At 47.2% G+C, this 21,422-nt stretch overlaps 1 protein-coding gene across 2 annotated transcripts in view; it reads right to left on the reverse strand.

Moving 5' to 3' along the window:
* The window catches only part of LOC137420938 (spondin-2), a 74,714-nt gene extending 56,072 nt beyond the window's left edge, over positions 1-18,642 (reverse strand). The window contains exons 1-2 of one of the 2 annotated variants that reach the window (XM_068106471.2): positions 18,556-18,642; positions 1,512-1,610 (exon numbers count right to left, since the gene is read on the reverse strand). The gene's annotated coding sequence lies outside the window, so the exon portion shown is untranslated. The remainder of the gene's footprint in view (positions 1-1,511; positions 1,611-18,555) is intronic. The other variant, XM_068106470.2, reaches the window with a different exon arrangement.
* Positions 18,643-21,422: the final 2,780 nt, after the last annotated feature.

Here is a 21,422-nt window from a genome sequence, read left to right on the forward strand (position 1 = left end):
TTTTAATTATGTAATTAATCAATCAATTCTTGTACACCTCTCCCTCCAAATACAATCGCTATGCGCTAGAGGATAATATTTATTTATTTGGCATGGGGGTGGTGTACTTTGAATGTATCTGTACTTGGTTTTCTTTTTTTTTACGGATGCATTTATAGTTTTTTTGCATAAATTTTCATTGATGTTTTTATTTCACAATTTACAGTCATATAAATTACAATTTTCAAATGCCAGATATCGATTGAGCTTTTTTTAATTTATTTTTTCGACGGAACCTTTTAATGGTTTTGTTTTTTTATGTAAATTTACATTTACAGACACTTTCCGACGGTTCTGTGTTTTTTTTCCTGGTGTGTCAACTTCAATGTCTGTCGGCATGCCAAATTTCAGATTTCTACATCACCCGGAAGGTACCGAAGATTAATATCAGTCAGTGAGTTCGTCGTTTGAATGAGCTTTATATATGGTGTACAGTGTGCTCCAGAAAGACTTGGACAAATTTGGTTTTTCATATATCGTACCACAAATGATACAACCATACCCTTTGTTTTATATGATACAGAAACTCACAAAGTTTTAGGTTCAGGTCTGGTGGTTTAATATAAAGGAAAATGACGACTCCACAGGAGAAAACTCAGTGTGTCGAATGGTTCATTGAGATAAGATCCACCGCGCAAGTTCAGCGTAATTTTCGTGGAAGGTATGGAAGGAATACTCCATTGCAGACTAGTATCAGAGTGGTACAAATGGTTTAAGGAGACTGGAAGTTGTTAGAAATAGAAAAGTACCTCTCGACCAAGCACAAGTGCAGCAGATGTTGAACATTGTGTGAATCATTTCAACAAAGTCCCAGAAAATCAATCCGACATGCATCCAGAGAACTGAGACTACCAACCACCACTGTAAACAGGATTTTGCATAAAATATTGAAGCTTTATGCCTCCAACGTGCATATTCGGCAGGAACTTAAACCAAATAACAGACCCAAACGCAAGACATTTGCCTTGGAAATGCTCAGTTGCATAAAGGATGATGAAGATTACCTGAAAACTGTCATTTTCACAGACAAAGCTTGCTTTAATATATCGGGGAAGGTCAACCGGCACAATGTGAGGATCTGGGGCTCTGAAAACCACTATGTGGTCATTGAACACATACGCTACAGTCCAAAGGTCAATGCGTGGTGTGGTCTGCTCCATGACCACTTGGTGGGGCCGTTTTGCTTTGTGGAGGACAAAGTGACCTCAACAATTCACATGAACATGTTGGAAGGATTCGCATTCTCACAGATTGAAGACCTGCAACCCGATATCATTTTTCAACAGGACGATGCTACCCCTCATTTGGGCCCTTGTTGTTTGAGCCATCCTGAATGAAAAATATCCAAGTCGCTGGATTGGCCGAGACAGACCAACCGCCTAAACCCAACGATTACCAGACATAACCCCTCTTGATTTATTTTTCTGTGTGGGTTTGTCAAAGATGTTGTCTGCAACGCCAGGGTGGCAAACCTGCAGGATATTCGTTCTCAGATCACAGCTGCATGCGTATTGGTGGACGCAAACATGCAGAGCCGAACATGGCAAGAACTCGTGTACCGCCTTGATGTCCTGCACGCCACAAACAGAGCACACATTCAAGTGTATTGATAGTGAGCACAAAACTTTATGAGTCTCTGCATCATATAAACCAAAGGGTATTGTTGTATCATTTGTGGTTCTAATTATGTTGACAACCAAAGCTGTCCTAGTCTTTTTGGAACACACTGTAATATTACTAGAAGAGCCTATCCATCGCTTCACTGACAGACCAATTAGTCATCATGTATATATATATATATATATATATATATATATATATATATATTATATATTGTTACGTTTGTGGGGGTAGGTATGAAATACCTTAGGAAAGTAGGAATGTGTAGGTTTTAGTATGGACCGTGTGATGCGAAGAAGGAGAAGCCCATCTCGATGTACATAAGCAGGGTAAATGTTCAGGTTAAGAGTGCTTGCATGTCGCCAGAAAGGGCGTGGCTTTTGTGTAACGAGTTCGAGGGCATAAGATTAATAAACCCCGGTGTGTAATTGGCCCCCTGTGATTTTTCCCTTTGTTCTTATAAAATTAACTCGGCCAGTCATGCAATCTTTAAAGTTGAACAATTATTTTAATAAAGGTGAACAAATTAAACAAAACCTCCATCAATTCTTACATTCCTTCCAAAAAAATCGTTAAACGTTTCAAGTTGTATCACTCTTTTTGAAACACATTGTATATATATACAGACTTTGCATTTAATATGGAATTATTATTTTTTCTTGACTTGGGTTTAATTTCTGAACTCGGTGTATCATTCTGGTGAGTTTCTTTTAAGCTTCGGTGATTTCTTTGTTAAAAGAACCATGTCACTGATTGTCTGTCGCAGCAAGAAGTCAATAACAGGATTATATCACAGGTGGCGTGACAAAATGTACGGACAGGTACATTTGACGATTGGCTTCACAATCGGGTATATAAGGGTTGTTGCGTTCTGTATTAGTGGAAAACAACTGCTGCATGTCTACAAAAGTTATTGCCGCTTCCCCTGGAGATGGTCCGTCAACTCGACAATGCTGTTTGTCATTTAGTGGTGGCTTTAGGAAATTCCGGCATGAAACAGCGTGCTATTGCTTCGCAGTATGGCATCACTCAAGGTCAGGTGTCAAAGATCCTGAAACGAAATGCTTAGAGGGGTGTCCCTACTCCAATACTGAGGCCAGGACGTCCCTGCAGAACCACAAGGAGGGATGATCGCCAGCTTCACCGGTAAGTCCGCAATGGCCGTACCAAGTCAGCTAATCGGCTTAGGGCTGTGTGGCAGCAACTGACAAATATGCCTATATCCAGAAGGCTAGTCGACCAATGACTGGTTCAAGCAGGCTATCGTAGGCGTCCCCTGAGAAAGCCACGTCTGACCAGGCAACACCGCCAGCGCCGATTGCAGTGGGCCAGGGAGCACCGTCAATGGCAGCCAGGACATTGGAATCACGTGATCTTCAGTGACGAGTCTAGATTTCTGGTCTATCGTCAAGATGGCCGCGTCCGAGTGCGCAGACAAGTGCATGAAGCCTACAACGAAGATTGTATAGTGCCAAGAGTCCAAGCTGGAGGTGGTGGGGTGACCGTTTGGGCTGCTTTTCATGCAGGGGGCGAAAAACTGACCTGGTTGTTCTGAATGGAAACCTGAACCAGTTCAAACACAGGGCCATTCTGGAAGAAACATTGCTTCCATTTGTTCGTGCAGCCTTTCGAGGAAACTTTGTCTTCCAAGATGACAATGCACGGCCTCATCGTGCTCGCATGATCCAACACTTTCTTGTTGACCATGGTGTAGAGCATATGGAGTGGCCTGCCATGTCCCCGGATGTGAATCCGATAGAGAACTTGTGGGCAGAATTAACGCGTCAAATCGACAACTTGGACCAGCAGCCTGCCTCTGTGCGTGAATTGCAGCAGGCTATTGTAACTGCATGGCAAGCGATTCCTGTCCAAACCTTGGCAAATCTCGTGAGCAGAATGCCTCAATGTGTACGTGCTCTCCTGAATGCTCCTGGGGGTTACACGAAGTACTGAACTGTAATTTTACTGTCCGTAATCCCAGTCGTAATTTAACTTTTGTTTTTGTTAAAAAAAAAATTGGCTAATGTGCAAAATAGAGATATACTTCTGGAAAACGCACAGAAGTTTAACACAGTACTGTCCGTGAATTGAGTTCGATATCAGTTGACATCACTTTCAAGGATCAATTTATTTGCTTCAAAATGTCAAATGTGGTTTTTGTTTCTTTTAATGGTCACATGAACAAAATCTAGAATAATTTCAACATAATTCCAATGAACTTTTGGTTCTAAGTCAGCTTGAAAAGTAAGTTCACCCCCACAAAAAAAATATTCCATATTAAATGCCAAGTCTGTATATTGTTGCGGTTTTGCGAATAGAGGATAACCCACCTCGTAGGTAGTTGCACCACAACATGTAGCCTCGCCTTAGTTCAGTTATATCTTATTAAATGTAAGCATAGTCTCCTTTCCTGTGTTGGTATGCGTTGAGCAGGCCAGTAAGTGTAGGCCTCGATTGGGCTAGAAAGCCATGTGCTATGCCTGGAACAAGTCTGGCAGGCCCAAGGGAGGAGCTGCAGGGGAGTGGCCGGTAAGCAGCGAGCAGCCAATCGGAGCTCAGGGGGGAGTAGCTAACAACAGCAGCCAGAGGAGGGGCTTTGAACATTCGAGTAAGACTCGGGGGCGGGGCTATAAAACCCTGCCCCGGGCCCCCCGCCGCAGTGCAGCAGTGACCAAGTGCCCCAGAGAGTTGCTAGAGAGCGTTGTGAGTGAGAGTGCCCCAGTGACCCAGTGAGAGAGCTGTGAGAGTCAGAGTGCAGTGCAGCAGTGCCCTAGAGTCGAGCAGTGCCCCAGAGCTGAGTCAGAGCTGTGGTTGAGAAAGAGACGTTGTAGTCACGAGTGAAGTCAGTCGGTTGCTTGTTATCGCCCTCTCTATGAACGAACTCTCCCTGAGCCCTGCGCTCTGCTGCGGTTGTTAATCGTGTTTGTTTAGACGATCTATCCCGGGGCCACAGATGCACGATCTCCCCGCCTGCCCTCGCAGCACACGTGCCGCGCTTCGAGGGCCATGCCCGGCGAGCTGTCCGGAACGAACGGTGCCAGGACGCGTTTGGAGCGCGTACTTTTCCTTCCTCCTTTTCCCTGCGTGAGTGAGTGGGCCCTCGTCCGTGGATTAAGTAAGATTGACTAAGTATCTGCTCTGTGTCTCTTCACTCTGATCAATTGTAAATAATAATAAACCTGTGTTCTTCCTTCCATTTGATCGTTCCTGTCATTTCAATCCATTGGTCGAGCACTGTATGAATAAAACCGCTCAAATCGGGTTCAATAAGAATTAAAGGCACAAGTCACGTGACACGCAAACCACTCGGCCTATTCGATTAGCGTGGCTTGTGCGAGGTCCAGTCCCCGTTCACGTGGCGGCGTGTGTATTGAAGGTACGTAGGGACTCCACCAGATACCCTTCCGCATGCTCGCTACGGGAGTGGCGACTCGGCCTCGTGGACTCGAAGGGGGAAAAGGGGTTTAACCCCCCCCCCCCCCTCTGTACGTCAACGGGCTCGAGAGATCCGCAACAATATATATATTGTTACAGACACGACTTTGATGTTAAAGTGGGCCGAGCGGAATGGCCGTCGTGTCCGCACAAATTACCCGACTATACTCGACGTTGACGAAGTCGCGTTACGCTGGCTCAATAAGAAAAAGAAGACACCCGGCTGGGTTATAAAATGACGACACCAGGGATACGGTTCTCAAGACCTCCGGAGGAGATTATATTCGTTACGGAAGGTCAGATTACAGGGACGAGAGGTACAACATAGAAAGACAAGCACTTAGACACAATCTTATATTATTCCCAACAGACGACAGATAAACGGGACAAAGCTGACTCACACGGGGATTGATGGCTAGGAAAGGCAAGGTAGCGATGGCTCCAGGTGCACCTGGGCTCGGGGCAGGATCAACACGGTTCGGTCCAGAGATGCGGGGAGGTCTCGTCGCAGCGCTCAGAGGTGACGTTCTTTCTCAGGCGGGTCTTTCTCAGGCCTCTCCAAACTCAGGCGCATCTGTTTCAGCGCTCGCAGGTCCTTCTTTCTCCAGCTGGGGGCGCATCTCACGTCACGTCCGCTACGTGGCCGCGTATATCCGGCGGGGGGTGACACGCCCTCGGCTCGCTAGCGCCGCCCCAGATGGAATCGGTCCGCCCTTCTGATTGGGTGCGGGGGGTTACCAGGCTCCGCCCTTGAGGAGGAGCTGACAGCCAGCCCCTCCGTGGTAACCCCGTGGAGCGCGTGGTCAATGGCGCTAATCGAGCCGGTGTGAGGACGCATCCTCCCCCGCGCCGCCGCCATCTCCTCTGTTGTTGTTGTAATTGTTGGGGAAGAAGATGGAAGGAGGTATGGGAAAGGTCCTAAACTCACTACTGATGCCATATAATCACATTCTGGTGCAACGAAGAGTCATAATTAATGGAGACGAGGCCTTAACTGACATAGATTAAGAATAACTAGGAAGATGTCCGAAAGTGGTCTACGTGTGGTGCGGTGGACCTGGGCACGACATTTAATGGGGGAATAAGGGGAAGGTCGGCTCTACTGAGTGTTATTTACATGCAATGGGACTAGGGAATGGGGGATTGGGGAAAGTTGGGGAGTATTGGAGAAATAGGGGAATATTTACAAGCGGATATGGAGGCCAAATTCCATATTCGCAACATTGCACCCTTCTCTACCCTCGGGGCGTCCCGACCCGATAAATTTTTACCTACTTTAGTGTGGCACGCAATGTAGTTCCCTCTACTATTAACTCTACCCTGAGTGCGACAGTTTTACAGATATTCACAAATGAGTAAATATGTCCCCCTGCGACGTTGCACCCTTCTCCTCACAGAAACACACCCACAGGATAACCGAATCCGGAAAGAATTCTCAAACTACACATACAGCCGGTAGGGAGCATTATTTACAAGATTACGCTGCTATTTACACTACGATCCAGGACCTGTTTTTGGAGGAACACATGCAGATGTTATGCATAGAGAGAGCGCGCTTGCCAACATCGATACACCAACCCACGAGTGCTCTGTGGCCGACGGCCTTTAATAACGTGCAGAGCACCCTTTCCCAGCATCAAAAGCACCACCCCACCACCAATCGGTGCAGTCACCATTGTTCATTGGAATAAAAATAAATTCGACAACCCCTAACCCTGCAGGTGTCTCTTGCTCTTCTTGTGGTGCACTTGGTGTTAACTAAAAGTGGTTCACCTGTATGGCATAGGTGCCACGTTGACCCATAGGTCCATCCCCGGGTGGTGCTTGGCCGCAAACGAACTGCGGTCCATTGTGGGTGGCCACAAACATTGCGGTCCATATGGTGTATCGATCCCGGCAGCAAACAGCGAAAGTGCAGGCCCACAACTGCGCAGCCAGCACCTCTCTCTCCTCTCTCTCTACCCCAAAGCCAGATCCTCGGAGGTGGGAGACAAAAGAAGCAGACAAGTGAGTAAGGTGGTAAGGGCGCAAAAGTGCACGCAATGTAAGGTGATGCACACTGGGGGCACATGGGAACCAGGTGAGACAGGTACGTTCCTATCGTACGCCCCCCCCCCCCCCCACCAGGTAACCTACATGGCCCCTCCCTTACCCCTTACTGTATCCACAAAACACAACACTACCCATAAACATCTACTTTACAAATCAACAAACATCCCTACTGTCTTCCCCGTTCCTCCCATATACCAAATTCGTCTTCTCTCCCTCCTAACCAATCAAATTTGCCATTTTCAACTCTCATCAAAATTTGCCATCTCCAACTCAACATCATAATTTGCCATTACCAATTCATCATCAGTCCCTCCTAGGGAGGGAGAGATGGAATCACCCCAATGTCTCATCCACGTCGTGATGCGTCTCACAAATCTACACAGCGATTCATCTCCTGCAACAAAACAAAGAAAACACAGGTGTGGAGTCATCATCATCACCACAGGTAAGTGGCTGCGTATGGTGCGACAGGTTCATCAATCCTAACTATTTCCTAAATGACTTTAACAACTTTACACTACCCGGGGTCTTTCTCCGGCCAAACCATTGGCCCTCTTACACTATGGGTTCTAAAAACCAATTCCCATTGGCCAAACTGTGGTGCTCTTCAATTTGGGGTCTCACTCCCCCGATTCATCTCCCGGTGCCCTCGCACAATTTCTGGGCTGTGGCGTGTACCTCTCCCAGTGGGTCTACCCACCTGCACACCTCCACCACTGCAGTTGCCTCCGAGCTTACCTGCTCCTTGCCCTAACCTAACTACCTGGGGAAGGCCCTCTGGCACTCTCCCCACTCGGTGCCCTCTCTGGCACTGGGCTACCCGGGTCCGTCCTCCGGATCCTCGGGCCCCATCCACAACTCTACCGGCTCCCAGAGCCCACCTGCGGCCTCACCTGGCCGACATCCTCACAGTGGTGGAGTGCCCAACCAACTACACACACTAACAGGCTACACGCCCAGCCATTTCCACAACACTAATGCACCCATCCACAACACCATTCTGCAACCGCACCACAGATGCCAATATCCAACCACAATTTACCTGCACCCTCTACCTAACACTTACACTACCCGCCCCGGGTACTCGTGAAAGGGGTCCACTCTTCCCCCATCCACACCTTCGCACCATGCACACCACTCCGTACCACTTACTCCAACTCTCTCCACACACCTGTACTTGCACACCTGTGCTCTCACACCTGGTGCCACCTGCACCCTTCTCTCCCCAAGCGCATTCGCGCTGATCCACAACACTCATTACTCACACACTGCTCCACACACCTGTCCAGTTGCACACCTGTGCAATCACACCTGTTCAATTCTCACAAACACGGCATCATCTCAGCTAACTACTCCCTTCTGAAACTTGCGCTTCCCAGTCGTCCCTTTAAACTATTGCGCTCCCTCGTCATTATCATCCACACTAATCTACCTGCGTCCCTACTACAGGTATCAGTCACTAACTAAACTTAACGTTACCTAATGTCAATCTCTTCTAGATCCCTACAATATAACCTAACCCACCCGGGCTAGTTTTCACTGCCATACACCCCATAAACTATAGCTCCTTTGCCCCACTTTCTGTGAGGGATGGTGGATTTGCCATCCCACCACATCGGGGGTCTCTCACTACCAATTTCGCTCGTCCAAATCCAACAATTCAAAAATTTTCTATTTACTGCCAATTCTATTCACTTTTCTAAATTTTGTATCAAATCACTACTATCACTATCACCATTACCCGTCTACTTATTACATCCTCTCGGTGCGCCAATTCACATCTACAGCCCGGCTTCGTACAGCCGAGCAATGAATGCGGGTCGTTTTGTGCCAGCGGCTGGATACGTCCCGCATTCGGGGCAGGGACGGGGGCTTACCCGGGCCGAGATCCCACGCACCACTTCGGCGTGGAGCCATCCAATGTCCCGATCTCGACCTGCCGGCACGTCTCAATAGAAAGTGGTCGCCATGACGACCCTTCCTATCGAGCTGCCCGCTCCGCCTAGTGGAGCCCGGACGCGGCCGTTCCACGCGAGGCCCAGCGTGGATCGCGCACGGCGGTTCTTTCGAAACCGCCGTGGTTCGGATCCCCGCTGGTTCTCGCGGCACGCGAAGCCCGGCACGCACCGAGGGCCTGATTCGGCTATAAGTCGTTCTAAACTCTACCCCGTCTAACGTCGATGCTTCACCTGGATTCTTACACCCCGCAGCCCGTTCCTTGCTCACACATCCAGCCGTGCCCATGCTCCTCGTACCTTTCCTTACACACCCAGGTACACCCATTCCACTCACAGCCTTGGTCACACACCTGACCACCGAACACTTTGGCACACATTCGTTGCTCGCACACCTCACCAATACACCGCTTCGCGCCCCCTCCTCGGTCACCTCCTCTGTGACAATCACAGGTGTGCCCTCATTCGCACACCCAACCACGTGCCTCACCACCAACTCCAGCGTGCATTCCCACTCACGCTCTACCATTCCAGGTGTGCATCCTTCCATCCCAGGTGTACATCCTCGCTCACCTGTCACAACTAACTCACTCTCCTTGTCACTCTCAATACTCTCACCACCACTCTTGACAACGCACTCACCCTTACTCTTGACAGCGCACTCTTTCCTCGTGCACCTGTCCGTCACACACCTTTCTCGCGCACACTCTCCCGTTACACCCTCTGTAACACTCACCACAGGTGGACACTCTTCCTTACTTCTGACAGCGCACTCTTTCCTCATGCACCTGTCCGTCACACACCTTTCTCGCGCACACTCTCCCGTTACACCCTCTGTAACACTCACCACAGGTGGACACTCTTCCTTACTTCTGACAGCGCACTCTTTCCTCATGCACCTGTCCGTCACACACCTTTCTCGCGCACACTCTCCCGTCACACCCTCTGTAACACTCACCACACCACGCTTCCATGTGCTCCCTCGCACACGCGCTACGACCGACTCACTCTCGCCAGCACCCTCACTCCTTGGCACGCACTTTTTCCTCACACACCCCAGAGTCGGACTTCCTCGCACACCTCCTTTTTCGCACACCAGACCTGTCGCACACTTCACCAGTGGCCTCTCACGAACATCCGGGTCTATCTCGACCCCCAAGCTTATTAAATCACCTGGCGCATCATACGCACGACCATATTGGTCACCACTTACACCAGGTCTTCTTCCTCTTCGCTTCTCCTCCATCACCTGCGAATCCCTCATCCGGTTAATGAGCACATCACGATCCAAACACAGACTTTGGACCAATTCTTTCATCTCCTCTTTTATCTCTTTGTTATCCCCTCTCCGTCGCTTCTTAATTTCGCTCACCCCCTCTTCCACTTCTTTCTGTGTCGCTTTCAACCCTCCTAATACCGCAGTGTTCCTTTGAACCTGCTCCACTAACTCCGTCTGTCCCACCGTCAGCTGCTCCACCTCCTGCGTCAGGTCCTCTATGCCCCCTTGTAACTTTACAGTCCCCTTTCTCACCTCCTTCTCCATGTGCTCCTCACAGTGCCTCACCTCCTCGCGCACTCCTCCGACCTCCTCACTCACACCTCTTCTAATCTCCTCTCCCTCTACCCCATTTTTCACTCCCTCTATCTGATTCTCCTGGGCAGCCATTCTATTTTCTACCCCCGTTAACCCATTTTTTACCTCCTTTATCCCGTTGTCTAACCCCTCTCCGGTACCCCTCGCTTCGTCCCTCATTACCCCCATCTGGTTTCCCATTACCCCCAATCGCTCACTCCGAGCCCTCGCTTCGTCCCTCATTACCCCCATTTGGCCCTCCAATCGCTCACCCAATCGCTCAATTTGGCTCCCCATACTCATCTGTACAGCTGCCTGTAGCTGCGCAATGAGGGCCTGTATGTCAATCGGCTGCATGTTAAAGCCCGTTGATACAGCGGGCTCGGCTACCGCGCGCTCTTGCGAGGCGCCATTTTGCGTGCCTGCTCTCCTCGCTGTTTCGCTCTCCTCATGTCCCTCAATTTGGTCCTGGACCGACCCTGCTTCACTCTCCCCTACCGGACCCCAGCCGTCTTGATCCGCCATAGCGCGACTTGCAAAATTCGAGTTTCGTAAAACAAATCCAAATTTTTTTTTTTTTTTCGTTATAATTTCGGCGAGCGCAGTAACCGCGCTCCGGATCGATTTCGTCGAGCGCAGTACGCGCTCCGAATCGATTTTCCCTCCCAAAATTTGGGCCTAACTAATTTAGTCCCGGGTCCGAATCTCACTCCTCGACACCAATTGTTACTCTAATAGTACAATTGGTGTTCCAAAATTTGGGCTAAATAAATTTAGTCCCAGGTTCGAATCCAACTCCTGACAACCAATTGTTACAGACACGACTTTGATGTTAAAGTGGGCCGAGCGGAATGGCCGTCGTGTCCGCACAAATTACCCGACTATACTCGACGTTGACGAAGTCGCGTTACGCTGGCTCAATAAGAAAAAGAAGACACCCGGCTGGGTTATAAAATGACGACACCAGGGATACGGTTCTCAAGGCCTCCGGAGGAGATTATATTCGTTACGGAAGGTCAGATTACAGGGACGAGAGGTACAACATAGAAAGACAAGCACTTAGACACAATCTTATATTATTCCCAACAGACGACAGATAAACGGGACAAAGCTGACTCACACGGGGATTGATGGCTAGGAAAGGCAAGGTAGCGATGGCTCCAGGTGCACCTGGGCTCGGGGCAGGATCAACACGGTTCGGTCCAGAGATGCGGGGAGGTCTCGTCGCAGCGCTCAGAGGTGACGTTCTTTCTCAGGCGGGTCTTTCTCAGGCCTCTCCAAACTCAGGCGCATCTGTTTCAGCGCTCGCAGGTCCTTCTTTCTCCAGCTGGGGGCGCATCTCACGTCACGTCCGCTACGTGGCCGCGTATATCCGGCGGGGGGTGACACGCCCTCGGCTCGCTAGCGCCGCCCCAGATGGAATCGGTCCGCCCTTCTGATTGGGTGCGGGGGGTTACCAGGCTCCGCCCTTGAGGAGGAGCTGACAGCCAGCCCCTCCGTGGTAACCCCATGGAGCGCGTGGTCAATGGCGCTAATCGAGCCGGTGTGAGGACGCATCCTCCCCCGCGCCGCCGCCATCTCCTCTGTTGTTGTTGTAATTGTTGGGGAAGAAGATGGAAGGAGGTATGGGAAAGGTCCTAAACTCACTACTGATGCCATATAATCACATTCTGGTGCAACGAAGAGTCATAATTAATGGAGACGAGGCCTTAACTGACATAGATTAAGAATAACTAGGAAGATGTCCGAAAGTGGTCTACGTGTGGTGCGGTGGACCTGGGCACGACATTTAATGGGGGAATAAGGGGAAGGTCGGCTCTACTGAGTGTTATTTACATGCAATGGGACTAGGGAATGGGGGATTGGGGAAAGTTGGGGAGTATTGGAGAAATAGGGGAATATTTACAAGCGGATATGGAGGCCAAATTCCATATTCGCAACAATATATATATATATGTATATATATATGTATATATATATATATATATATATATATATATATTGTTGCGGATATGAGGCCTGTATTTTCTTTGATTGTGTTGTATTGTGGTAAATTGGTGATGATTATTGTTTATTCTGCACCCCCTGCCTCCGGAGCTGTGTAAAGGTGAAAGGGCATCCCATAATTAGTCCACAAGCATACACGTCAGCCAATAATAGAATACCCCTGTTTGATAGTTATATCTTATTCTGTGTTTTAGAGTAAGGCTGTGTCTCCCATTAATTGAAGTACTCCATTGCACCAGTGAAAGAGAATAGATCCCCTTTCATTCCCATCCCCAAAATCTCCATTTCCAATTACATCCCCTTTCGTCATTGCCGAGCCTCGATTGCCAATTACCTCCCCTCCAAAACCACCATTGAACAGTAACAATCGGGTCGGGGAAGAGGGGCGTGCCCGCCCGTCGTCATCAAGGGCGGAGCCAGAGGGTCGCATGACCAACCAGGGCCGAGGTGAGCACACCGATGGGCGTGTCCTGAAAGGCCGGCGGCTTGATCGCCGGAGGCGCTATAAAGGCGCGCGCGCAAGTGGTGAGTTAGTTGAGAGTCAGTCAGTGGAGTCAGTCAGTGGAGTCGGTGGTCAGTTGGTTGCGTTGGTCGCGGTGAGGAGTCAGTGGTGGTGGTCAGTGGTTGCGTTGGTTGCGGTGAGGAGTCGGTGGTAAAGAGTGAGTGGACCAAGAAAGAGTTGAGGGTTGGACCAGACGGACCAGACGAGTCCTGGCAAAGCACGCGACGTCCACAGCAGCCACAACAGCAGTTTGGGGCCTGAACGGCGGTTTTGAGCAGGGCCGCAAAGGAACGGCGGCTGCTAAACGCGCCGATCGTGCTGCAGAGCCCCCTTGGACCTTCCTCTCCCTCCAGCCATCCACCTCCTGCCTTTCCACCCTTCTTGTGTACGTGAGTTTGTTTTGTTTGTTCTGTCCCTGGGTTAATTAAGTCTGTATAAGCTAGTATTTGCACTGTGTCACCTGCGTCTTATGTGTTGTAAATAAACTTGATTGCTCCTTTTTGCTTGTGTGTGTACAATAAATCCAATTACTCTTCTGTCCGTCTTCTCGTCTTATTCCTTTTCCTCTTTGCATTTCGTCGTTTTAGTCTTTTCCCAGATTGGGCAGCTGCGGTGCGATACGGCCAAAGTTCTGGGTGAATCGGGTGAGTCGGGGATCCTGTAACGGTCGCGGTTGGACCATCCGCTCGGCCCATCATACCATCTAAACCGCGATCAGTAACAATATATATATATATATATATATATATATGTATATATATATATATATATATATATATATATATATATATATATATATATATTATATATATATATATATATATGTGTATATGTGTATATATATATATATATATATATATATATATATATATATATATAGATATAGATAGATAGATATATATATATATATATATATATATATATATATATTATATATATATATATATATATATATATATATATATATATATATATATATATGTGTATATGTGTATATATATATATATATATATATATATATATATATATATATATATATATAAATATGATTAATAAATTATCTGAGACTTGAAACATCCTGAGCATCAAAGATTTATTATTCTGTTTTGGACTTTGAACTAGCACACATGACAGAGGTATTTTGGATTTAATATTGTTATGTCTGTGGGATAGGCAGTGATATGTAGAGTCAGGTAGATTTGTATAGGTAGTTGCTCCGGATGTCGGGTAAGAACCATCACCATGTAATAAGTTTTGTTTAGCCGGATAAGTGTATATCTGTCCCCGTCATGAGGGGGTGGGGCATGTTAACTAGCTTAGGGCATAAGGATAAATTATCCCTTGTATGTCTTACCCTATGTGATTTATCCTTTATCTCTTTTGGCACCGCACCATAGAAACTAGTGAGGAAATGCCCATTAATTTTTTATTTTTTATTTTTTATTTTTTTTGTATACTGAATCGAGGCTCGTGAAAGAGCTAACATTTACTTCACAAACAAATCGACCAGACAAACAAAATACACAAAAAGAGGGAGCGGAAGACAAGATGGGAAGAAAAGGGGAAGCACACAAACACAACATCCGAGAGCAGGGAGATGTGTGGAAGGGAGAGGGCCCGGGGGGAGGAGGCATGGGAAGGGGGGGGGGGAGGGAGAAGTATAAAGCACAAGGACACCAAGGACTTCCAGGACAGAAGTTGGTATTTCAAAAAGGGGAATTGGGGTGAAATTAGCAGGGGTAGAAAAGATCACGGTTTTGGATGGGGGAAGATAAGAGATGGTGGTGAACAGCTGTTTTAAAGACTTGGAGGGTGGAGTGGGATTGAAGAGAGTGAGGGAGTTTGTTCCAGAGGTGGGAGAAAAGTGGAATGAAGGAGTGAAGGTGAGCAGAGAGTCTTGATTTTGGCAGTTTAACCAAAAGAGGGTTGCAGGCAGATCTTGTGCGACCTGTAGGAATATTTGCGGGACAGAGCCCAGAGAGAGCTGGGGGGGCAAGGCCAGAGAGGAGTCGGTAGAAGATGGAAAGACCACCAACATGCCTGCGGTGAGTGAGTGAGAGGCCCTTGGAGTTAGCTTCATCGCGGGAGATTCCAATGATTCTGAATGCTTTGGTTTCAACAGCGCGAAGGCGAGCTAGGTGTGAGGCAGGAGCACCAGCCCAGAGGGGAGAGCAGTATTCCATTGAGCTGCGGATGAAAGCCTTGTATGTGGTGAGGAGCTCAGGTGTGCCAAGGAAGGACTTCGCACGATGGAGGATGCCTAGTCGGCGACTGGCTTTGGAGGCCAGATTTGAAATGTGGTTTTTCCAGGAAAGATCATGGCAGATAGTGAGACCCAAAAGCTTGAGTGACAGAACTTCTTGGAGAGGATTATTCAGAAAGTGGATGGGAGGGTTGTCCAGTCGGTCTTTTCGGAGAGACATCGTAAGAGTGTGAGATTTGTCAGGATTGAAAGACATGTTCCACTTGTTTGCCCAGTCTGTGATTTTGTCAAGGTCTGCAGAGAGTGAGGAGGCTGCAGACTGCCGATCTGAGGGATGAAGAATGGAGCGACAGAGAGTAGAGTCGTCAGCAAAGAGATAGAGAGGATTTTCAAGAGAGTCAGAGAGATCATTGATGAAGACCAGAAAAAGCACAGGGCCCAGAACACTGCCTTGGGGAACTCCAGCCTGAACAGGAAGAGGAGATGAGAGAAACCCATTCAGGGCCACACGTTGACTACGACTAGAGAGGAAGTCCGCCAGCCATGCGTGGAGATTTCCATGGATACCAAAAGAGGAGAGTTTGGTGAGCAGAGCGGGGTGCCAGACTGTATCGAAGGCACGTGATATGTCAAGGGAGACTGCTCTAATTTCCTGTTTGGCATTGAGGACCTCCATCCATTGTTGAGAAAGCAGAAGCAGCATGTCCAGAGTGGAGTGTCCAGGTCTGAAACCAAATTGATGATCAGAGATCAAGCCATTGGAGAAGAGGAAAGATTTCATATCTGAAGCAATGATGGATTCCATGACCTTGCTGATAATTGGGAGAAGGCCACAATTAAACCACACATAACAATAAAACCAACCGGAAGCCAGGCATCTGGCACTGGGGCTGACAATCCCGCCTGGCAGACACACATTGGTCGGGCAGGCCGAGAGCCACGCCCAGAAGGACGGTGATTGGGCGGGAGTTGACCAACAGGAAGGCCGGGGTAAGAAAGGACTCGCTGATTGGCCAGGGCGGAGCAAGAAGGCACTCATCAATTGGTGATAGAAGGGCGAGCAAGAAGCGGCGCGCTGACTGGTGGAGAGCTTGGCAGGCAGTGGTGGCCTGTGGGCTGATTGGTGGAAAAGTGCTGATGCTGATGACGTCACGACTTGATGTTAAAAACTCGAGACCGACATTTTCTTCTCTCTCTCTCTCTCTCTCTCTCTCTCTCTCTCTCTCTCTCTCTCTCTCTCTCTCTCTCTCTATCTTTCTCTCTCTGTCTCTGTCTCTGTCTCTGTCTCTCTCTCTCTCTCTCTCTCTCTCTCTCTCTCTCTCTCTCTCTCTCTCTCTCTCTCTCTCTCTACAGTTGTGCATGGACGAAGGGCTTCAGGAAGCGATTGGACTGACCGTATTCGGAGACGCCACCGGGAACTGTGGTTCTCCGTGCAGAGGATGGGTGGACGAAGCCAGGCACGGCTGGAGGAGCACCCTGCACGCGGCCCATTTGCCTCGCGTGGGAGGCCTTCATTGAGGCATAGTGAGGCCTGTTTCACGCCAATGTGCACGCAACGTTGCCAGCGCCCCGGACGATTTTGACGACCTTGTCGAGGCTTCACCAGTGATCGGAGCTACGTTACACGCCACACAATTATTTTCAGTTACCCTTTCTTTTCATCTGTGTTCTAAGTCTGGTGAGGGAGTGCTCAATTTAGGAACTTAGTTTTACCATCGCGCTTTTCTTTGTCCCGGCATTCCGTTTTAATAAACCTATATATTTTTGTACATTTTAAATTCCGTTCTTTGTTTGAGTTTATTTTCCGCAGGTTTGAGGACTGTGGCGGGGCCACAGGTAAGCTATTCAGTTTCCTCTTCTTTTTTCTTCCTCCCGCGCATATATAGCAAAATCCGCATTTGATCGTCTCCTCCGAGTTAAAGCTTGCTATTGGCCATCCGTGACTCTCCTGGTGTTAACTGGGAGGGAATCACACGACAATATAAGTCCAGAATATTATTGGTTAAAGTAAGGAATAACCCCAAGGTTGTCCCAATAAGCTTTTATCAAAGGTTCTTTGAAATTGGCAAATAAGAAATATAATTCAGACATTCTGAAAATGTTAATACCAGGAAAGACACATATTAATTATAGAGGGGCCAATTCACCAATCATTACAGGTTTGGGCAAATCAGAGCAGTCAATGGTAAGGCAACTCAGGATTTGATATTTTATTGTCATGCTTCTGAGCTTGGTGACCATGGCAAAAGTAGTCAAGGTTACTGAGAAACGCCCACACTTCACAGGGATCCTCAGAACACGCCCACACTTCACATGGATCCTCAGACCATGCCCACACTTCACAGGGATCCTCAGACCACCCCCACACTTCACAGGGATCCTCAGACCACGCCCACACTTCACAGAGAGCCTCAGGCCACACCCACAATTGAATGCAATCAAAATAGTCGTGAAAACTATCACATAGGAGGTCATCTAGTTATTACATATTCAATTAGAAAGGCACATTTTCATATTAATAATTATATATCCAATTATCCATCCTTGTTTAGTCTAAAATTAAATCATCCGCATCTATTAGACAATATTGTTCCTTTGCATAACCTTCTAAACACAATACATCGTTTTAGCACTTTTTTCAGGTTTAGTTCTCTAACTCTGTTTGCAAGATATTCTTGTTTGCGATGAACTCCACGTAACTGATTCGTGAAATTCCAGTCGTCACAGTCAGATTGTTCAATATCCTTGATTGGTATTCATTTCAAAGTGCATTGATAAATCCTATCCTAATGTACTTGCTATTTAATGGACATTAAAGTCTCTCAATGACATATTGTACTACTTGTAATGTTATTGCACACTATATATACAGCTTTATGTGCCTGTGTACACTGTGCAGCCTTTCTGCACCTTTATGTTGTGCAACAAAAAGTTATGAATGTGCAGTAGGAGCTGTGCAATTTTTGGAAGTTGCAACAAACTTAAAGAACACTGCTTTATTTTTGGACAGCTTCCCTAACCCACTCACATAGCCGAAGCACCCAGTGAGCTGATTCACCATCACGTGTGTGATGAAATCATGTGACACTGCTAAAAAAAAAAAAAGGTTGTATGGCAAATAAAAAATAAGCAGACAAACATGACTTTTCTGCATTAAAAACATTCTTACCTGAAGCTGATAGGTTTGCTTGTGCACGTTCAGTTACCGTTTCTCCCAATCGAAGTCAGCTGCATTTTCCTTGCCTTTTATTCAAACGTTGGACAGTCCTCCCTCCCACACCCCTTGCCTTTCACCACCTCCACCAATCAGCATGCTCTCCGAATTCTGGGACAGTTGAGCCCACCCAGCAATAGAGTGAAACAAATCGACGTTTAATTGTTTCACCATGCACATTGCACAGGCTCAAGAGTTTTAAAGAAATGATTCGCAGTTTGTCAATCGTGGAGCTCCTTCGGGTGTTCAGAAAGTTCTACAAACAACATACTCGCAAAAGTTCAAGACAGCCCAAACTAAATATATACTGAGGTGTTTACTTAAATGAAAAATAGATGATGTCGTTTGTTGTTGTGAGTATCATATATACAGACTTGGCATTTAATATGGAATATTTTTTTTGTGGGGGTGAACTTACTTTTCAAGATGACTTAGAACCAAAAGTTCATTGGAATTATGTTGAAATTATTCTAGATTTTGTTAATGTCACCTTTAAAAGAAACAAAAACCACATTTGACATTTCGAAGCAAGTAAATTGATCCTTGAAAGTGATGTAAACTGATATGGAACTCAATTCACGGACAGTACTGTGTTAAACCTCTGTGCGTTTTCCAGAAGTATCTCTTTATTTTGCACATTAGCCAAAAAATTTTTTTAACAAAAACAAAAGTTAAATTACGACTGGGATTACGGACAGTAAAATTACAGTTCAGTACTTCGTGTAACCCCCACGAGCATGCAGGAGAGCACGTACACATTGAGGCATGCTGTTCACGAGATTTGCCAAGGTTTGGACAGGAATCGCTTGCCATGCAGTTACAATAGCCTGCTGCATTTCACGCAGAGAGGCAGGCTGCTGGTCCAAGTTGTCGATTTGACGCGTTAATTCTGCCCACAAGTTCTCTTTCGGATTCATATCCGGGGGCATGGCAGGCCACTCCATATGCTCTACACCATGGTCAGCAAGAAAGTGTTGGATCATGCGAGCATGATGAGGCCGTGCATTGTCATCTTGGAAGACAAAGTTTCCTCGATAGGCTGCACGAACAAATGGAAGCAATGTTTCTTTCAGAATGGCCCTGTGCTTGAACTGGTTCAGGTTTCCATTCAGAACAACCAGGTCAGTTTTTCCCCCTGCATGAAAAGCAGCCGAAACGGTCACCCCACCACCTCCAGCATGGACTCTTGGCACTATACAATCTTCGTTGTATGCTTCATGCACTTGTCTGCACACTCGGACGCGGTCATATTGACGATAGACCAGAAACCTAGACTTGTCACTGAAGATCACGTGATTGCAGTGTCCTGGCTGCCATTGACGGTGCTCTCTGGCCCACTGCAATCGACGCTGGCGGTGTTGTCTGGTCAGACGTGGCTTTCTCAGGGGACGCCTGGCACGATAGCCTGCTTGAACCAGTCGTTGGTTGACTAGCCTTCTGGATACAGGCACATTTGTCAGTTGCTGCCACTCAGCCCGAAGCCGATTAGCTGACTTGGTACGGCCATTGCGGACTAACTGGTGCAGCTGGCGATCATCTCTCCTTGTGGTTCTGCAGGGACGTCCTGACCTCGGTATTGGAGTAGGGACACCCCTCTGAGCATTTCGTTTCAGGATCTTTGACACCTGACCTTGAGTGATGCCATACTGCCGAGCAATGGCACGCTGTTTCATGCCGGAATTTCGTAAAGCCACCACTAAATGACAAACAGCATTGTCGAGTTGACGGACCATCTCCAGGGGAAGTGGCAATAACTTTTGTAGACGTGCAGCAGTTGTTTTCCACTAATACAGAACGCAACAACCCTTATATACCTGATTGTGAAGCCAATCATCAAATGTACCTGTCCGTACATTTTGTCACGCCACATGTGATATAATCCTGTTATTGACTTCTTGCTGGGACAGACAATCAGTGACATGGTTCTTTTAACAAAGAAATCACCGAAGCGTAAAAGAAACTCACCAGATTGATATACCAAGTTCAGAAAGTAAACCCAAGTCAAGAAGAAAAAAAAATTCCATATTAAATGCCAAGTCTGTACTTCTATATTTAAAAAAATAGACGAGATGTTAACGTATGCCTGCCTCATCCATAATGACCCTCTGGTACATAAGCTAAAGAGCTGCTTCATCAATGGAGACACTCCAACAAGACTATAGATTGGCTAATATTATTTTTTGGTGGCCCATTGTTTTCCACATTATGAAAATCTCTAAAGTAATTTATTTTTTTCTGTTGAGATCTTGATATGATTCGATTATGTATATGTTCATGGTATGTGCGTGCATGCATGCGAATCATGCATATTTATGTATATATATATATATATATATATATATATATATATATATATATATATATATGATCAAGGCACCTCCTAGCTTTAATGGTGAGCACCAGCCACGAATTATGTCTCACACGGTAAATACCGCATAACCCGCAAGGAACCAACAGCCTGTCTGCCACACAGACCATCGTTCCCACCAGTGCAAACCAAAACCAGGGGGTGCGGTGCGATCGGCGGGGATAATAATCAACGAACATAACAGCGTGACGAGCGCTGTCCCGATCTCCTGTGGACCGAAGTCCTAGACCAAAGCATCTGTCTGTGTGGCAGACAGGCTGTTGGTTCTTTGCGGGTTATGCGGTATTTACCGTGTGAGACATAATTCGTGGCTGGTGCTCACCATTAAAGCTAGGGGGTGCCTTGATCATCTTAATAGACGATTTTGGTCCTCATTGGTTAGATTTTTTGCAGTATGCCGTCCTGACGAGGGTCAATAATCCCGAAACCTGGATTGGTGGCTCTGCTTGATGTT

Source organism: Myxine glutinosa, chromosome 2 (genome assembly GCF_964187855.1).
Source record: "Myxine glutinosa chromosome 2, kmMyxGlut1.1, whole genome shotgun sequence".
In the NCBI taxonomy this organism is placed as follows: Eukaryota; Metazoa; Chordata; class Myxini; order Myxiniformes; family Myxinidae; genus Myxine; species Myxine glutinosa.